Genomic DNA, 20,608 nt, shown 5'->3' with positions numbered 1-20,608 from the left:
AATTGCTAATGAGGGGATCTCAGATACAGGCATACAGTAGAATAAAGCAGTTTATTTTTCAGCATGACATTGCCCCATCTGAGTGGGGAAAAAAAAACAACACACCAAACAGACAAGCTACATACGAGATAATGTGGGCCACTGAGCTGTGCAGCCGTGGGTTTGTGAAGAAGCTAATGACTGGAGGCCAATCTCTGTAATCTAACTGTGTACACACGCACCCTCTCCCTCTCATTAGCAGTGTCTGAACATTCATCTTCCCCACCTGGAGACAGCAGGGTGCCTGGGGGACAGCCAGGAGAGAAGGCAACTGGGAGTACTTTTTCCTACACAGATCAACTTCACCCCGGCTGGAGACAGCACCTTCCCCTACTTGTGAGAAGCAACTCCCTCAAAATAAGACTAGAACAGTTGCCCTTTGAGACACCAAAACACTTCAGAATAGCATCTCTTCCTTTAAGAAATGGACTCCTTCAACACAGTGATCAGCTTTGTCACATTTGAGACCCTCTACTGCTCATATGGTCCTTCCATTAGCCTCCTACTTCCCCCATGCTCCCTGGTTCATCTTTTAGAAAATAGCTCTGATTTTGCAACTACAAGGTGGAGGAGGGGAAAGCTTAAGTATATTAGTTCTTTACCTTTTTCCTTTAAAAGTGGTGCTAGGAATTTATGCATAGAGATAATGCAGACAGATTGATCTACACTAAACTAATCTCACTGACAGCTCCTGTGTTCAACTCTCATTTTAAATGCCTTTATTGTCTTGCAAAAGCAAAAAGATATTCAACCACTAGATTTTGCAGAGCACACAACTCCTCATTTCTCAGGGGAAACAGTCACAGAGAATTCCATATTGTAGATTCACAAAGAAGAAAAAGTTGGCACCTTTACTCCATTTGTAGATGTCAATAAACATTCAGGTTGTAAAACAGGCATAGTCACTCGGAAGTCCATACCATTGCATTTTCATGCAGTTGTTTGTTTACTTTGAATGACTTCCACCCAAAAAACATATTCCAGAGGTGTAAAGTTTTGCAACCGAGTACTGTGCTAACCTTATAGGGCTAAACTCTGAAGTTGATACCATGCACAGTCCCATTGAAGTCAGTGGAACTACTTGTGCAGTGAAGTGCTACTCATGATGAATAAGGGTGTCAAAGTCTGGTCCCTAGTGAAATTTTCTATAAGCAACATTTTTTTTTAAATTGAAGACGTACTGTAGGTGTTTAATATGACTTACATTTTATATCCTGTCTCCTGCAATAGTTTGAACAGAGATGAACAGTAGAGAATCAAACATCTTGCTCATCAATAGTCATCTATGTACCCAGCTTTTCCCCAACTGAAGCAAAGATACAGGAATCCAGCTACAAACTTGATGAATTCCTTTTTAAAAAAAAAAGATGTAAATTAATAATGCTCTAGGCAGGCACGATTTTTTAGGGGATGAAGAGTACACACTTGTTTTTACTTTAACTCCTGACATGGCCCACTTTTTATTTATTTATTTATTTTTAAAATGTATGTACTGGATGACAGCAGGTTTAGTTTCCTCTCGTGTTAGAATTCTGAAAGAAGTTTCCTTCTGTCCACCATTCATGTGTAGAAACGGCTCCAAGTGGTTAAAGTACTGGTGACACGCCTGTCGTTACCTGCCATTTGTCCATTATGCAACATCAGTGTGAGGATAATGAAGAAACCCATAAGTAGAGTTTATATGAAGTTTAAATGGAGCATACGAGTGATTTAGTTTAATTGGAAGAGTCTTGATATGCAAGGGACAGCTTTCCCACACAGTAGAAATCCATATGTTAAAATACTTCTGTTTTTAGAATGTCATAGCATAACAGCCAAGAGTTGCCAGAATGAGGCCACTGTGACTGTCCGGCTTTGAAAATAAACATTTGACAGAACTGCTCCTTGTGCTGCAACCATCACATCCACAGCATATTTACAAATGCAAAAATTCAAAGCGGTTCAGTCTACTTCATTATGACAACACAGGCAATTCAGGGGGTATGTTTTCGGAATGGCACACAGGACGTTAGGCATAGAACTCCTATAACAATAATAAGAAGTGGGCATTTAATGCCGTTTATAGATTGGGAACATCTGAAAGCATGTGTAGTGATAGAGATAGATCAATAGGGAAGGATTTTTAAAATCAGAATGCAATTTCTCTACCACACAGTTGGCAATAGTAAGTATTTCCTAGTAATAGATCCAGTCTGCGTCTACTGAAACAGCATCAGTGCTATGCATTTTAATGAAACTTGCTCTCCAACAAATGCCATTTCCTCCCTCTTGGGTGGGTTCCAGTGATTCTGTAAAAAAGAAAAGGGATCTGCTTTGATTTTTGGAAGATTTCCATATTTATTTTCATGACATTAGGGGTACCTGGATTCCCTGAAACTACAGGTTGAAATCCCAGCAGGGTTATCTGTCTGGATATGTAGGTTTTTATAGGCTTGTCCATCCCTGTGATATGCAAATTCCTAACTCAGGTCTTTATTTTTTTTCCATTTGAACAATTTATTAGTATGCCTGTTTTACAAGTTTTAGAAAAAGAATCCTAGGATTTCGCCTCCTGTGTGTTTTCGCCTTGCTTCCTCATGCTCCGTGATGCCAGCAGAAGTTGTCAGCACTATGTACCCAAACTGACCTGAAGGCAAAAGGTTGTTCTGCCACTTTTCGAGGTCCTTCAACTGAACATCAAATCTGGGACTGATCACACTACACTTGTTCAGTCTGGCTGTGAGATTAACAACAATTTTCCCAGCTCTGTGATCATCAATGATCTCAAATTCACCAATGTAACCATGCTTCATCATCACAATTAAAAAACTGCAGGATTACTTTAGAGAACTTGACTTTTCCATGTTTCTCTGCATTGTTGATGCTCTTAAGGGCATTGGCCAGAACATTCATGCTCACCATGATGCCGGTGCAGCAAGATGGCAGAAAAAAGCTTGATCACAGGCAGATGGATTGAGTATCATGCAGAATACCTTGTGAAGGGTCTTTCCAATGTGACCTTAAGAACCAAGGTTCTGTCTGCTGCTCTGATTGGACATAAGAAATCTCTTATCACTTCAGTACAGTAAGGATGCATTGTCCTTAGCCCACATTCCCTATCACACTGTTGTGTGCCCTGCTACATCCTGGTTGGATGCCAGCCACTGCACCACATGTGGCCGGATTTCTGAGTTATGTAGTTTACAAAAGGCTAAAATCACTGATGTTGCTGCATGATATACCTGAGTAAGTCCTGAAAGAAAAGTAAGTAAAGACTTGAGGATTTGGCCCATGGTCTGCATTTGTTTTTAGCACCTTTTATTGTAGTGGTTAAGCAAACCCAGTATGAATCTTGATCTGTAAACTTCCACATGATTTAATTCGGGAAACCATATTTAGGTCAATTACTTCGTGCCATGATTACTGTGGTTTACTAGCAGAAAATGCATTGCTGGCCATTAATGTACTAGCAATTACTGGCACAAAACGGGATAACTACTTTTTGCTAAGGCCTTCTCCATCTAATTTTGAACACCCAGTACCTCCATTGGACAGCTTGAGAGAACTAGGAAGCTCCCATATTGAGGCTTATCCTAACATTTTTGTTCAGGAAGTCACTCAATTCCCCCACCCTCCATCCCACCCAGAATTCAGTAGGAAACAGTTGAAGTTCCCTGTCTCCATTACAATCAGGTGTTTAGAGGTTGCCCTATACCCTTTTTGAAAAACAGAAAGAATGTGTCCTAGAACTTAGAAGCAACACAAATATAGGATGGTACCTGAACTTCCCATATTTCTAAGTGGGAATGATGGGCTGAAAAACATGCTAACATTTTGATATTTCTGCTTTAGAGCAATTTGAGGAGCTTTGTTGCAGTTTAATTTACTGTTGTGAGTTATTGTGCCTTGTCACATGTAAAGCTGTGAGGTCATTATAGGGGAACTTGTGACATTTTTAACTTTTCTGAAGCAGTTTCGAAATGAACATAAAAGTAAAGGCAGACACTGTGTCTGCTCCAAGCTGCTATAATTAATGATAAGGGGTCTGATAAGTAAAACAAGTTATGGAGCTTTCATAGAGAATTAAATCCTGTTCATAAAGAAGCTACATGCCATGCAATTGGGATTGTTGTGCTTTATGATTCAGAAAGGGTGGACAATGCTTTTAGCCATGTGAAATGCAACTTTACTGCCTTGCTAAAGTGCTTTCTTCCTGTATGCCAGCAACACTTATTCATAATGCCTCTGAGGGAGAAACAACTCACACTGAAACAATCAAAAAGAAAAGGCACAGACTTTGATCTAAGATGTAAAATGTAATGAATGACACCTGCAAAGACCACTTTACTTCAAATGATATTGTTAACTTGCTTTGGTCCAAAACAGGGGTGATGATCCAAATAATGGATTTTTTTTTAAAAGAGGAAACTTTATAGATCCATCATCTGCTCTAAGTTTTGAAGAAAGCTGCTTGGCATTTACTATAAATTTTAGCTTTTCAGGTTGACAGTGTCCCTTTCAGATTTGTCTCACATTTCTACCAAGAACCCCCAAAGACAAATAACTGTGGTAAAATTACGGTATGTGATATTTTGTATGCTCTCCCCCATAGTTAGCTTACATTTGTAGAATCAATCATTGCCAACTAATAAGAGTGCCCAGGTAACAAGAGACCTATATTTTGTTAGAGTACATAACTGCAAAAGGGACAAGTTACTTTGGGGCCATAACTCTAAATGTCCTGACTTCTGTGGATTTAAGTCTGAGCCTTAGAGTTCCATTAATATCGCTCTCTGAATTAGATGTAAATAGTCCTTTGACAATCTCAGCCAATAAATGTAGTGTTGCACAGGTTAACTCAAACTAAGGTTACCCAAGAAGAGCTGGCAGCTTGTGCTACGTGACTCTTTATTGTGTGATTTAACAAGCCAGGGGGTACTTACCCGATAAGTTGTTCTGATAAGTTGTTGTACAGAGGGTGAAATTCAGTGGAAATTAAAATCAGTGGAATTTCAGCCATAGATAACGTCATGGCAATGGGATTGGCACAGGAGATGAGCCAAACACATTTGGAAGGGTTTAGCTATCTCCATTTAAGTGCTCAGATACCTGAAAGAAGGGTCAATATCTCGTTACACTCCTACTTTCCATGGCAGCATAAAGCCTTTCTTGGCATCACTGAAAGTACTATCAGGGTCTATGTCCACTGCGGTACGATATGGGGACATTAGGGTGAACTCCTGGTCCCACTGAAGTCAAAGGTGTATGACCCATCTCTGGTAGCACTCTCATTGCAGTGACATTAGCTCTAATTTTTACTTAAACTGTAAATAGATAAAGTTTTAGGTAACAGTTCTCATATGCTTCAGAGCTGCCAGATTGGAAACTAGCTAAGAAAACAATGCTAAAGAAACAATGCTGCAAAAGCTAAGAAATGCTCATTTAATGAGGGCACAAGAACTAATATTATGGTATAAAAATCTGAATAGAATATGGTCCTGCTCCTACAATTATCTATGAACATGCTTCCCTTTATGCACAAGTACCATTGAAGTCCATAGGACTGGTCACATGTTTAAAGTGAAGCACAAGCCTGTTTGCAGAGAAAGGACCTATATTAATTAAATCATGTGATCAGTTCCTGCCAATCCAACCTGCAACTCAAAAATGCATCATAAAAGCTGTATGGAAATTTCTGCAGGTGCACAGGCAATGGAAAACAGATTGTGCCCATTATTGCTGAAGTTTTCATGAATGTGAAACATTATGCATAAACATGCTGGTGTGGAAACTTCACAGCCTCAAAAAGGGAGAAATCTGGAGTGTTTTCAGTTCCACTGCGAATATTTTGTATGGCTCTATTATATAGAAAGTGAAGGCTATTATAGAAAACACTTCACTCACCCATGAAACACAGTCACCTCTGGATAAGTACTTTTAGAAGTTCCTAATTATAGCTGTAACTGACAGAATGTAAAGAGCGGTTTCATTTGAACACTTGTAGCTTCTTTTTTATTTTGTGAAAAATAAAATGAAGTATGGCTATTAAATATAAGCTCTATTTGGAATTAAAGTGACATATTACACATTACAGCCAGATATTAAAATTTCAGGCAACAGTGTTCAGTACTGTGTTGATTTCTTTACAGAGAGCTGTGTCAAACAGTGAGATGTTCAAATCAATGTTCAGCATACAATAATTTGCACGTTAAAGTTTTACTCATAGCTTATTTTAGTAGCTTAATTTCTACTAGACACAGCTTGCATGATGATCCAAGATCCCCAGATTTCTGTATGAGTGAATTGGGAGAGTTCTGTTAAGATGATAAAAAAAATCCAACCAAAAAATTTCTGGTAAACTATTTAGTAAATATAACCTTTCCTTCTACTTCTTCTCTACATTCCAGAAAAGAAGGCACTCTGCTCATAAAGGCTAATGGGTCTGGTAATTCAGAAAAACCTGATTTCTATTAATTCAAAAGTCAGCCATTGTGTAGCCAATCAGCCTGTGAGTATTCTGTGTTACACTGCCATTTTATTGACCTCTACCTTGGACTGCAGGTACAAACATGGATGGGGTGAGTGATAGCACAAAGTTTTCATGTGCTAGGGAGGTGAGTCATCTACCATCTACTACTGAATATTGTGATCTTTATTCCATAGATGCTGCGCTAAATGCAGCGAATCTGGGTCTTAACACTTAGGGTGTGTCTACACTGCAATTAGACATGCATGGCTGACCTGGGCCAGCTGACTCAGCCTTCCAGGGCTGTATAATTGTGGTGTAGATGTTTAGGCTCAGGTTGGAGCCCAAGCTCTGGGACCCTCCTACCTCACCAAAACCCGGCCATATGTCTACACCGCCATTAAACAACTCTTAGCCTGAGCCCCGTGAGCCCAAGTCAGCTGGCACAGGCCAGCCATGGGTTTTTAAACTGGAGTGTAGATGTACCCTTAATCAGTGTGGTAGAATCATTCTTAATATGGCTCACAGAAAAAGCCTGATTTTAAAAAACAGAGCAATGTTCCTTTGAGCATGCCCTACTTGAGAGGCTCACTGGTGTCAACAATTACCCTTCCATAATCAGTTGTCAGCTTTCTCCCCTTCTTAATCAAATTGGCATAAATAGGTCAGGAATTCTATCTACAGGTTTTATTCAATAACACCTCTTTATCTCTTACTTGTTCCAAGTCCTGTCCAATTTTCTCTTACTTTTCCATGTGTTCTGCCCTCCCTATAATCACTTCTGTTTGATTACTGCCATTGAGTTCCTGATTGTAATTCTTTCCTGATGAGAGATCTCAGAAAGACTGAGTTTTTCTCCAAGCCTTGCCAGAGCCTGACCTTAGGTGAGCCATTTAGGAGCAGATTCGGATACCTTTATTCACACTGAATAGTACTTTACTCCAAGAATAATCCCATCAAATACAGAACTAATCCTGGAGTAAAGTACTATTCAATATAATTATTGGTCTATGGCCTGGAATCTCTCTAACTCAGATCCCCACCTGTAAAATAGGGATAACGACACTTCCCTGTCTCTTTAGAGGATATGTTCATTAGCCATTGTGATGTGCTTTACACCTTTGAACAGAATGACTCTGAGACAGCACCGTGGTAAGTAAAAGCCTATACATAAGAAAGCTACATTCACCTTTTACTCTAATAACAATGGGAAATGTTCTCTCAGTTCCCTCGGGCTTCCCTGCAGTTTCGTTTCCGTATGCTATGCATGTTTCAATAGGATTTATTTTTCTCCATTTTGTAAAGCTCCAAGTTTATTGTTTGAGGATCTGACAAGATTGTACAAGTCTAGGGTTTATTAACTGTAAGAATACAAGTCTTTTCTCCCTTGGGAGGAAGTGTTGTCTAGTGGTTAGAGCACAGGACCAGCTGTCAAGAATTCTAGGTTTTATTCCCAGCTGTGCCACTGACTTGCTGAGAGATCTTGGACAAGTTACTCTAGCCCACATCCTCAAAGGAATTTAGGCACCTACCTCCCATTGAAATGTACAGGATTTGGGCACCTACATGCCTTTGAGGATCTGGGCCGTTGTGCCAAAGGCAAAACAAGGTTACTTACCTACCTCTTAGAAGTGTTCAGAGGTTTAGTTAATTAGGGCTCAGTTAAGGCTGAGGTTGTGCATAATTATGTGGTGCACTGTGACTGAAAACACCCCTTTATTCACACCCTAGTGTAATCGTTGTTGTACAAAATAGGCCTTGTGAGATATCATTTGAGAACTCACTCCCAGGTCAATAATATCATGGTGAAATGTATGTAGCAACATTATATGTGAAGTTATGAAATCCCCCTGTGTGATGTTCTTAGCACATGTTCAAAACCAGATAGCCCTGCCCAGGCAGAAGTATCCTGAAAGAAGAAATGTGTGTTTCCCTCAATTTACATACAAGTAGTAAACAGGATAGGAGGAAGAAGAGATGTCAGGAGACAAAGCAAATTTGCATTTCAGCAAACACACATGAGAAAAACAAACATGGAGCCTCCTTCACCACCAGAGTCCATGTCACCTTCATTACTGTTTCAGTAAATGTTGCTTTGAGGGGTAACAATCAAAAGAATCCACTTCAAAGGTTAACTGGACTATAAAAGAGGGGCAGAAAACCCCCAAGCGATCTCTTTCTCCTTCACCTAAGACAAAGGAACCAGGACGGGTCCTGATTTGAGGATTTAGTCAGCCATGTTGCTGGGAACACCTGGTAAGGATTTTACCTTGAGTCTAGCTTGTTAAGTTTTAGCTACTAGGAAGTGTTTTCTCTTTATTGGTTTTGTAACCATTTCTGACTTTAATACCTTATGCTTGCTCTCATTTAAAACCTCTTGTAGCTAAATAAACTTGTTTTATTTTTACTCTAAACTACTCTAGTGTTGTGTCTAAAATGAACTGCTTGGTAACTGCAGTTAAAGCAGCAAAATGTTGAATATTGACCCTTTACAGGGGCAACAGACCTTCAGTATCTGAACAGTCCAGGAAAGCACTGGGCAGAGAAAAACATGTTTTGGGGAAAAGTCAGGATTGGGGTCACCCTGCAAGTAGCAAGCAAGGCTGGTGGAAGCCTGAGTGGGAGACTGGTGTGTTCCTGAGAGGTTGCTGGGGTGTGAGCTGCAGGACCAGGGCTGCAGCTATACACAGACACTCATGGTGTGACTTGCATGCCGGAAGGCTGTTTGTGAGAGGCCCAGGTTGGGAGCTTAGGGTTGCAGGGCAGGTGGTGACAACTCCTCACTGGTCTGGGTTGCACCTGGAATGTGACATGCACCTCCCCCTTCAAACATTCTACTGGCAGTAGCTGGAAGCCTTATGCCTACCTAGAAAGCTACAGCTTGAAGTCTGGTGCTTACTATGTGCAAAAATGGAGAAGAGGAACCTGGCTATGGTCACACCCCTACATCCCGTCACTCCCAGTCTGGATTGATCAGCACTGCTGGCAGTATTTGAGGCTCCTCTTGCACTCTGGGAACATGCAACAGCATTATGGTTTACAACATGATGTGCAGACCACGGCATCCACATGTGGTGAAATTTACCCAAACTGAACTTCCAGACCTTTTGAGCGTTGCCCATCGCTAATTTATTAATACTATTAAATCTGACATCTTCTCAGCTCCGTTTCTCTGGAAAATTAAGAGTCATTTGGGGAGAAGAAAGATTTAAAAAGCTGTAATTCTCACACATTGCCCTGAAGTATTATGGGATGCCAAAGTGCATTTGTTTTAATTCAGCTGAAGCCAATTACTTCTTAATTTTTCAAACCCATTTATGCATAATATCTTTATGCCATGAGTAGGTGTATGTTTCCCCCCTCCTCCATAGTAAGATTGTATGGTTATATAATCATATGCCAAGAGAACTGTGGAAAAAAGAAGATTCCAAAATCTTCAAAGAACTACAGTGTTTCAAGAGCCATCAGTCTTGTTATTTATTTCTCTTGCACACACAGTACTGTTCTGCAGAGTCTCCCTTTCATGAGCTAATCTATTTCATGGGGCATTGCCCTCCGCAAATGACTAATTTTACTCGCCACAATCTGGTACTCACAAAATAAAATGAAAAAAGTATCAGGGATTGATTAGTTGATCTAGGCACTGGCAGTCTATACCTACACTGCTGCTCTGTGTGTATTCACAGCACCAGCCAGTGCTTCTGCCGTTCCAGCTTTGTTGTTTTGTTTTTACCCTGCAGCATTAGCACTGATTGCAACAACTGATTGACTTGGTTGCCAGTGAGAAATATAAAACAACAAAAATCTATGGTCTGGCTAGCTCTGTGGTAATATGCTGTAGCACCAGTCATCTCCTGCCTGTGGCTATGTCAGCTGAGCCATCCACAGTCCATTTATTCCATTGGTGTGGTGTTTTTTTTGTTTGTTTTTTGCTTAATTTCTATGAAATCAGGACTGGGACCCAGAAAGCTTGGAACTTTGCCAGGATACTGGCGAGTTAATAGAATGGAAAGAAAATAAGAAGTACACTGACCCAATTTCTTGTACTAAATATACTAGCAGTGACAAGAAAAGCTACTCCAGTATTTCTTCTTAAAATGATTTTTCAGATTGAGGCTTAGGACAATACATTACAAATGGAGTTAGGGATCATAGACTGAAGAATATTCTTTGGGCTCTTGATTAACTGCAAAGGGCTCTCAACATCCCAGGATCTCAATTTTAAACACGCTGTTAGTTTTCAGTCTCTGCACTGCTTTCTGCCCAATTCCATTTTGATTCAAGTTTCTGTTCACCTTCTTTGCCCCCTTTTAAATTAGAAGTTTTAAAAGAGCAACATTAAAAATAAACATATAATCTCCCCTACATCTCATGAATGACAGGTCCACGGAGGCACTTAAAGGAGCTCATACCCATTGCTCTTTTGTGTGAGCAAAAATCCATCCATCTGCATCTGTATGTGGTGAGTAGGGTGACCAGACAGCAAGTGTGAAAAATCAGGACAGAGGGGGTGGAGGATAATAGTAGCCTATATAAGGGAAAAAAAAAAAGAATAAACCCAAAAAATCAGGACTGTCCCTATAAAATCGGGACATCTGGTCACCCTAGTGGTGAGAAACATCATAGCATTAAAGTTTTTCAGATGCAGAATGGGGGATGCTCTTAAAACCTGATCATACACTAAACAGGAGTGCTTGAGCCAACCTTCCCACCACCCCAGACCTGGTCCTGTCAATGTGTCATCCAAATAGGCACCAAGGTCCAGAGAATAGTGCTGTGGACTATCAGGAGACTGTTCAATTCCTGGGTCTGTTCCCCCTGCAACCTTAGGCAAGTCACTTCACATCTACCTGCCTCAATTTACCCTTCTGTAGAATATATATGGAGGTCCTTTGTAAAACACCTGGAGATCTCTGAATGAAAAAGCAATACTACACAATAAGTGCCGAGTATAACTACGCTCAAGCTCAATACGGCTTGTCAGTTTATCAGCATTCATAACTCAATATGCCAGAGTAATTGTACTCCCCACCCCAAACTATTTAAAACTAATAAAAGTATGTATATTTCAAAGTTGGCCAGTCAAACAAATGTTCTGGGATAGCTAGTCACCTACTGGTGCCAGAAGCAGAGCTACAGGAGTACTGACAATGCTGTCAATAGCTCCTCCCACAAAACTCCCCTGCAGTCCTTGCCTCCTTCAGTTCAGAGGCATGGAGCCTTGCCTCAATGCCTTGTTCAATGCTTTTCAAGCTTTTTCCTTCCAGTGATCATTCCAGAGCTGATGGGAAAAAATGTAGAGGTACTAAGGAGGAGAAAGAGGAGAACTATTTTTTGGAGGTGTTCCATGGAGTAGATTTATATCAGTGTAACAGAGCAGAATGTGGTTTAGTAGACATGGAGACTAAACTATCCTCCTAAAGCAAGCAGTTGGCCCTAAAGTAATTCTAATGAGGAACTGCATACAAAGAAATAATCTAATTTAAGAAATCTCTTGTTTGTAAGAATAAAATTTATCCTAAGTTCTATTAGCATGGGTTTACTAGGTCTGGGCCCATATTGTCAGGTATACAGTTAGTGTATTTCTACATTAATTTATGGAGCTTTTGTTGTATGGGAGCCCCTAAAAATTCAATTCATTATAAGAAAGCCTGGATAAGGAAATCAGATGGCTGGAACAAATAAAGGGGAAAAAAAATCAATAGTCCGGCTTCTGATACATCAATACTTGGGTGTGAACACATTCAGAATTGTTGTCTTGATGTTTAGTCTATTAAGTGTCACCTGGTCCCAATTTGTCACCTTTCAAAGCCACTCGTCTTCTAATCTTGCGTTTAATCCAGGAAATGGATTAAAGCTCAGGAGTTTTACTAAATATTCCACACCCCTAACATATGCCCCGGGGAGGGAGGAAAGGAGAGCGGGAGAAATCACAGCCCCCAAATTTCCCTCTTATACCATTCCGTGATGGTAGCAAAGATGGAAGTTGTAGCACAGGCAAGACACAAGCTCAGAGCATTATGATAAACACGCTTATGCCCCATCTACCTTATAATTTCCAGCATTGCTATCTCCAGCGAAGCTGCACGAGAGGATAATTATGGGTCTGAACTTTTCCAAGTGCAGAAACATTTCATATGGATAAAATGCTTTTATTATCCAAATCTGTGAAAGATACTGTAACCATTGAATTATGCTGTGAGTTTGCTATATTATATGTACATATATTTTTCATAGTTTAAAGAATATTTTGGGTAGAGGTTGGTTAGACTTTGCTACAAACCACTAGGAGACCGTGACGGGCGTGTATTTTATTTACTGGTGTTTTGTATTTAAATTAGACCACTGAAGCCAGAAGCTCAGCTGATACAAAGCGGCGTAGCTCCATTTCAAATCAATGGAACTATGCAGAATTACATCAGCTGAGGATCAGAGCCCTGTAGTTTAAAATGAAAATGATGCAGTTGGTACAATAAATATAGGGTAGGTGGAAACACTTCAAGCTTTCATCTTGGGCCTTGTCTAGATGAAAAAAATTCCAAATCCACTGTTGTATGGATCTGTTCTTCACTGCCTTTCACCTTGAAAAATCATTGATGTCTGTGGAAATTGGGCATAAAATATTACCAAGTGAAATTCTCCAGTTGTGTGAAATTTGCACAGGCAAAAAAAAAGACTATGGGTATTTCCACACTGCTACAGGAGTTAAATGGGGGCGGGGGTGAGGTTACAGCACATGTAGGCAGACCCGAGCTAGCTTTAACCTAGCAATGACGCTGTGGCAGCATGGACTTGAGTGCAGGCTAGCTGTCTGAGTGAGTAGCTAGGAGGGCTTGTACAGGCCATGCTGAAGTCCACACTGCCATATCTTCACTCATAGAATAAAGCTAGCTTGCATATGCCTATATGTCCTGGATTCACACACCTGACTGCAGCATAGACATATCCTAAAGGTGCAAGGGCAGGAGAGAGTCAGGCTCTAGAGGCCGGATCCTGAAGGACATTAACAGCTTTCAGTTTCCCTTCATTGAATTGGAGTTTAAGGGTGCTCTCCACTGCATTGTGTATTATAAATGATTATTGCATGGTAAAGAGACTACTAAAATGATTCTTGAAGTGCCAAATTGTAAATTGTAAGACTGGAACAATGCTTGTCAACATTTCAAAGACCCCGTAAAGGAAAATCCTAAGGAGTTGTTTGAACGCAACTCCAGGAGGAAACAAAACAGATTGAGCTGCCAAAAAAGCAGACAAGCCACCCATGCCTACACTCTACAAAAAGGGAATCTTCAGGGCATTTGGACTGAGGACAGAAATTATCTGGAAATCCCAGGCTGGCAAATTAACTTGAAAGCATTCTCATTTGAAGTGAATTTTGGACATGCATCTGCCAGGCAGAAGAATCCAACCATTAGGAGAACAATGGAGGATACAGCAGAGGGAGGCATGGCCAATCTCTAAATGGGCATGACTGCCTGGGATGGACATCCAGCTGATCAGAACATGACAGAATTATGAAACATTCAAGCACACTCATCAGTACATAAAGACTAGCTGCTCCCAAACCAAAATCAGCAAGCCAGTGGCTAGGAGCCAATCTGGCAGGTCTGTGCCAAGCAGACAGTTTCCATGGAGGAAGAGGCTAGAGTCCTGAAGACCCACCATAAGATAAAGATAGTTTTAGGATTTGAAGATGGGTTTAATTCTGGGAGATTTAGCATTAGGCTACGGGTCCCAATATCCATATTAGTAAGGGAGAGATTGACAAGCATTTCCAGAATCAAATCTTTCAAAGACACCCTAGCAAACACGATGGCTCATCTGCTGGGGAGGCTGTTCTACAGTAAGCTCTGACGGAGAATTTAGACTAATGATGTACCCGGTTTTCCTTGTCTCTTGTGCATCCTACATAAGGAAAAGAGACACAACTCCAAAGAGTTAAGGTGGGGCAGACCAGCACCTAGTCATGGCCACGTACCCCATTTTCACAGTTATCAGTTCTGTGGGATGGCCACATCAGAAGGAACATGCTACATTACCCTAAAGGCTGCACACAGGGGAGCTGAAAGAGAGACTATGCCATTAAAAGCATAATTAGCGTTGTAAATTCACATACAACATTTTGTATGGTTTTGTATGGTCACTGGATGGTTTTGTCTTACTTCAAAACTGACAATATCATTTATGTTAGATAAAGCTGGTAAAGTGAGTTTTACTTACTTGAATTCTTGCCGTCTGTGAGGAGATCACTTTGGTACCTCTTGCTCCATGCCTCGGAGTCCCCTCTTCAACTCCCTGCATCCCTCAGTGGCTCTCTGGCTGTCAGCACTGTTGAATCACTAAGGCAACTTGGCCCATTTCCCAGGTGTGGGCAGTTGCTTTTACTAAAGAACCACCCTCTGGCATCAGCTTTTAGCATTGCAGTGGTCTTCACTTCTACCCTCTCCCCCCATCTGGTGACCACTTCCTTGGCCCCATGACATGACAGCCTGTCTCTGTCATCTCTGTCCAAGCCTTAAAAGTTCAATCCCCTTTCAGACTAACTAAAGGTCTAGCTGAAAGTCCAAACAAATTTCCAAATACTAATTCTTCTGCCTTCTTGGATTACACTGCAGTTCTCTGCCTCTTGGCCACTACTCTGGGCTGTGCAAATTTTTTCCCCACACTACTTCCTCCTAGCAGGTTCCCCACCCCCATTGTCTCCCCTCCCCAGATATTCTGTCACCTTCCCTCAGGGATCGCCCCACTCCCTGTAGACCCTAGCTCAGAGCTCCTCAACAGAAGTCTGTCTGTCTTACTCCCTGTGGGTCTTCCAGCTTGATTTCCCCAGGCCCTTCCTAAAGGAGGAACTCCCTTTGCTCCTCTCTCCTGGGTCTCCTCCTTTGACTGAGTTCAGCTCTGTTTAAGCAGTTCTCTCTCTGATCATCTACAGCTGGGGTCAGTCATTCTAATTAAGCTCCACCACACCCAGCTGGGCTCACTAGTTAACACTAAGTTGTTAGCTCATGGGCAAGACTAATGAACAACTGCTCAGTCACAGGCAAGGCTGACCCCAACTTGCCTTGAAGGGCTAATCCTCCTGTGACACCATGTTACAAAAGTCTACCCCTTCTAGAGTTAACAAAATAAGTCTAGTGGAAACAAGCTTATCTTCCCACCTTTCTCAGACTACATAGTTTTTTCATGGTTTGCTCAGTGTGCATTCTCACAGGATCACACAGTGTCTTCTCCTTCACTGGGATACAGCTCCTCATCCAGTCTCCTCCTGGGCTCAGCAGGCCCTTTGGGCACAAGGCCATGGAAAGAGAACATCCTCCCACCCTCACTGAAAGTCCAAGTCTAGAGCCCTAAATAAGTATGGGAATAAATTCTGTTTACATACTCCTCTACACTATCCTGTCTAGGATCTTTCCATGAGTCAATAGCCCTCTTCTTAAATTCTATCTCCATCCATTCCCTAGTACACCCAGCCTTTTCCTGACACCATTCCATCAACCTTCCTGCTTATTACAATGCAGATCCCAAATTTAAATCATACTTCCAGTCCCTATCCTCTCCACTAGGTCACAAGCTCCTTCTTATACAGACTTGACCAATCACTTGACACCTCCACAGAGTCATATGACCCCAAACAATCCCTCCTGGAGATTATATTTTCCAGGGTTTCCTCTTCTTAAAGGACCAAATTCTCAATTATGTCTGTGCTCGCACCTGTCACTATTACACATTCTTTTCAATGTTGAGATGTTTTCCAAGATTTAAATCAAATCAATATCAGTAAATAAGGGGACTACAGCTTGATTCTAACTGTACTTGAAACTATTATTAACACCAACATCCTCTCTAGATTATGTTGTGTAAATTTTTAAGGTAAAATATCAAGCATCCCATATATTGTTCCCATTCCCTGAATATTACAATCAGACTCGTTTCTTCTCATCCTTGTGCTGGCCCCTCTAAAACAGTCTGAGGCTCAGTGATGCCAGTAGGTGGAAACTTACACAACTACTTCCTGTGCTGTACTTGGTCTGTGGATAAACAGAGGACTTTAGCTTCCAATGCCATCATTGGTATCTTTCACGAGTACTACCTTTTACTAAAATTGATAAGGATAAATCTATCTTTTCAACTGGATATAGTTCCATCTATGCTACAGCCAGAGTGACATTTGGGGTAACTTGGTTTTCACACAGCCATGTGACCAAGTTATAACAAAGATGATTCAATGTGTTCTCACTGCAGATTAGTCCTATTGTGTGTAATCTGCGTTTGTCAGTCCACAACTATCTGGCTGCCTATCTGAGTTTTCCCAGTGCAGTCTGGGAAAACTAGGCAGCTATTCCATAGTACAATTAGTGTGTCCATTACTTCAGCAGGTGTAGATTGGGGGTGAAATGTGATTTCTGAGAGACTAATGGGGTAATATGTGGGGTATTTTTCTAATTTCCTTTGCAGTAGGGTCTAATTAATTGATGCTATATGTGGTAAAGGTTGATGGTAATTTTATCTGTGGGCGTGGTTGTGGTTTAAATAGCTGTCAGGATGCCTACAGTTTAGGATAGGTGCTTCTTTTCCCCCTTCCTATAAATTTAGATAAATAAATATATAATCTTGATGACAATGACCTTCATTACATCTCAGAGCAGATTATTGCTCCCTGTGGTCTCCATTTTCTCAGCGAAAGCAATAGATAAAATTGACTCCATAATTAGAGGGCCCAAAGTTGTTCTGGTCTGGTAACCTGGCATCACTGCTGTGCAGAGTGGCAGGGTTCAGTGAGGGATTCAAGAGCTCAGAGAGCAAACCAAAGAAGGACTGCCTTGTGCCACTCATTTACAAATAGGGTGGGGGATGAGAAAGAGGCAGAATGAACTGTCTACCTCCCAGCTAGAACCAAACCACTTCCAGTTAGTATAATACAACTATACCTGTATTGCATTAGTATTTGTGAATCACCATTGTCACCTGGGTTAAAATTGCAATGAGATGAGATTCAGACTTTTGTGTATTCAAGGATAATATTTTGCATTTGCCAGTGGTACCTATTGGTATGTATATTTAGTCAACCACCCACAGACCCTACCATCTTACCACCAACCACTATATATCCAGAAGTAATGATTATACTTCATACCTTGCTAGTATTGGTTTATCAAGAAATCACAAGGGCATTTTTTTTTTACAAAGAAGTTAACAACTGGCAAGAACTGAACATATTTAGAAAATCCAACATCCCCAGAACCCACCACCCAACTTTAAATCCAAGGACAAAATTAAAATGAGCAACACCATAACATACTTGGCAAGTACCATAGTGCTCATCTGGGAGCCCACAAGGAAGGAGTGTGTTAGGGTGGGATTTTCAAAGGAGTCCAAGGGCGTATTGACATTCTGTGGGAGCTGGGCACTGATCTCCCGTAGAGATCCCAGCCTTGGCTTGTATGAGAGGGTAGGGAGAGAGCACTAGGGGTACAGGGCAGAAAGCGTAAATCATTTGATGGAACCTGCCTGTTTTGTTTTTGCAAGGGACAGGAATAAGGTGCTGCTGGGTTGGTGAGGCCTTTTGTTGCAATGGGACTCCGAGAGCAGCAGTCATGATGAGGGTGGTGTTAATTGTTTCCATCATGGTGCCAAAGGTGTGGCTGATTCTCCCTCTGCTGCATTCTCTTCTTTCTTTCTCCTCCTCTTACCATCCCTCACCCTCTTTCCCCACAGCTGTGTCTTGTATTCCATCCCTAAAGGACATGCTACTATCCTCCCCATTCTATTACTCCAGGATTCTACTTCATCATCTGGGGTACACTGACTGAAGGAGATTTCTGCCGGCTTCTTCTTTTTTCTCCCTGGCAGAGATATTTGAGAAAGCCAGAACCCTGGGCTCTTTGCTTCTTGCATGTGGTCTCTGACACTCTGAAAGCTGCTGGTTGTTTAATGGCCACCTGTTGGTTTTGTCTGGTCACCAATCTGTCACTGGCTTCTGCCTCCTCCTCTTGTGTGTCTGTGGGTAAGGAAAGACTTGCAACATGTTCAAAGGAAATTTACACCATATTTGGCAGCAGCATCAAGTCAATGGGTGCCAAGAATATGACTGGCATCGTTTTCTTGGGTTTTTGTCTAGTCTCACATGTGGGTTTGATGTATATTCAGGCAAGCACATATGGTAAAATAATTTTAAGAAAAAGTTTGTTCTACATATAGCTGGGTGAATATTGCAAAGAATGCTTTGCAAGCACTTACTCAGATATTAAAATGTATTCCTCCAACCATTTGTATTTATTGTCTATGAATAAATTGTGCCATCAAGTTTTACTGGGTCTGAGTGTTTATAGCAATCAAATTTCAGAGCTGGATGCATGAGTATTTATGCCAGAAGTGTTTACTCCCTCGCCCATTTAGGGAACAAAAAGAATACTGTGAGATTACTAATCAACACAACTGTGAGCATAGGTGAACCATTTGCCTTGTCAGTGTTACAACCTGGTTAAATACTGAATCAAATTTTGAGTGAGGACTGGTGGTGTCACATTTTTCTTTCCTACGATAAACACACGTCATTGAAATCCTGATGCCATTTTGATCAAACCAACTCTTTCCCTCTTTTAGTAAGCAACCTGTAACCAGCACTCAAATTTGTGACTTTTCGGGCTGTGCCTACATCCCGAGCTAGGGGTGTAATTCCCAGCTTGTGTACACATACTTGCACTTGAGTCTAAATTGCAGCATAGATGTTGTAGCACTGGCAGTGACAGCATGGCTTAGCCATACCGAGTACGTAACCACGGGGTTCAGGTGGGTTTGCCATGCAGCCTCTGCCCTTGCTACCATGGCTACAGTACTATTTATACTCATGCTAGCTCTCATCCGGCTAGCACGAGCATGTGTGTGCGAGAGGGGAATCACACCTCTTGCTCGGAATGGAGATGTAGCCCCAGTGGGAAATTTTCAAAGTGGCTCTCAGGGATTTAGTACCACTGCTTCAATTAATCTCAGTGGGTGTTGCATGGTTGAAACCCTTGTACATTGCTTTACAAATTTAGAGGGAGATGGTCAAAGGCAATGGAAGTTGGGTGCTGCTTTGTGCCTTTGAAAATCTCCCTCCTCCCTCATACATAAAATATGGACAAATACTGTATTTACCATATTACAATGTTCATCTTCACGTTACAGTGTTCTCTCTATACTTTATCAAAGCCAGTTTCCTTCTGAATGGAAGATCGAATACAAAGGAAACAGCAATTAATTTTTGAAATAATTGGTAAATTAGTGTCTAGGATTGCTTTTACAACAAAAGAAGGTGAAAACCTCACCCAGTGTGCTCAACTGATGACAAGAAAACATTAGCAAAAATAATATTAAAAGGGCAGAGAAGGAGCAGGGAAAAAACCTTGACTTTGGGTCAAACAATAAGATTCCCAGGTTTTAGCTCTGTAGAGTAAGAGAGGACATAATAAAAGAGTAAGAGGCAGGGCCATAGGGAGATACTGTCATGAATCCTAGCATTACTGTGCGCCCAGAGAAAAACTCAGTTTATTCTTCTGGGGTAAGGCAAGCTCCATCACTTGTTTCCCTTGAGTCAGAAATCCATGTTTAGAAATAGTAATGTGGTGGCTACAAAGGCACTCAAAGGACCCCCAAGCACCAGGGTTGGTGAGAGTGGTGCACTGGAACCAGTACTAATTTTAAAAAAACCACTGAGGATTATATGACAATTCTTGAAAAAAGGATGTGATGTAAGTGCCACAGAGAGGAGAGACCTTGTCACAGTTAATAGAAATAAGGATCGTTTCTCCCCCAAGCCTGAGTTTTGAAGGAAAAGTAGGATGGAAGTAATGAAACTGTACCGACAGACGTTACCTAAAGTTCAAGGGACAGCCAAATTCTAGAGCCAACTCATAAGAAAATAAACTGGAATAAGGGTTAAAACTTCAAAGACTAGAGAAGACAGTCTCCAGTTGGGTAGTGTAATGACAGAGTAGAGGTCAGATAGGCAAATATAGAAAGATGGGTACCACAGGTGGGCAGCTTGTGAACAAAACAGAAGTATTACTGGTGCCAATTGTCTTCGCACACAAGACAACAGTTTAATGGATTTGAGGCTGCCTGTAATGATTTATAAATATTCAG

At 41.2% G+C, this 20,608-nt stretch overlaps 1 pseudogene; it reads right to left on the bottom strand.

Moving 5' to 3' along the window:
• Window positions 1-2,561: 2,561 nt before the first annotated feature.
• LOC123365206 lies at window positions 2,562-2,940 on the bottom strand (annotated as a pseudogene).
• Window positions 2,941-20,608: the final 17,668 nt, after the last annotated feature.

Source organism: Mauremys mutica, chromosome 2 (assembly GCF_020497125.1).
Source record: "Mauremys mutica isolate MM-2020 ecotype Southern chromosome 2, ASM2049712v1, whole genome shotgun sequence".
NCBI lineage: Eukaryota > Metazoa > Chordata > Testudines > Geoemydidae > Mauremys > Mauremys mutica.
Note: the sequence above shows the minus strand (reverse complement) of the source record. Positions and strands in the feature narration are given on the sequence as shown.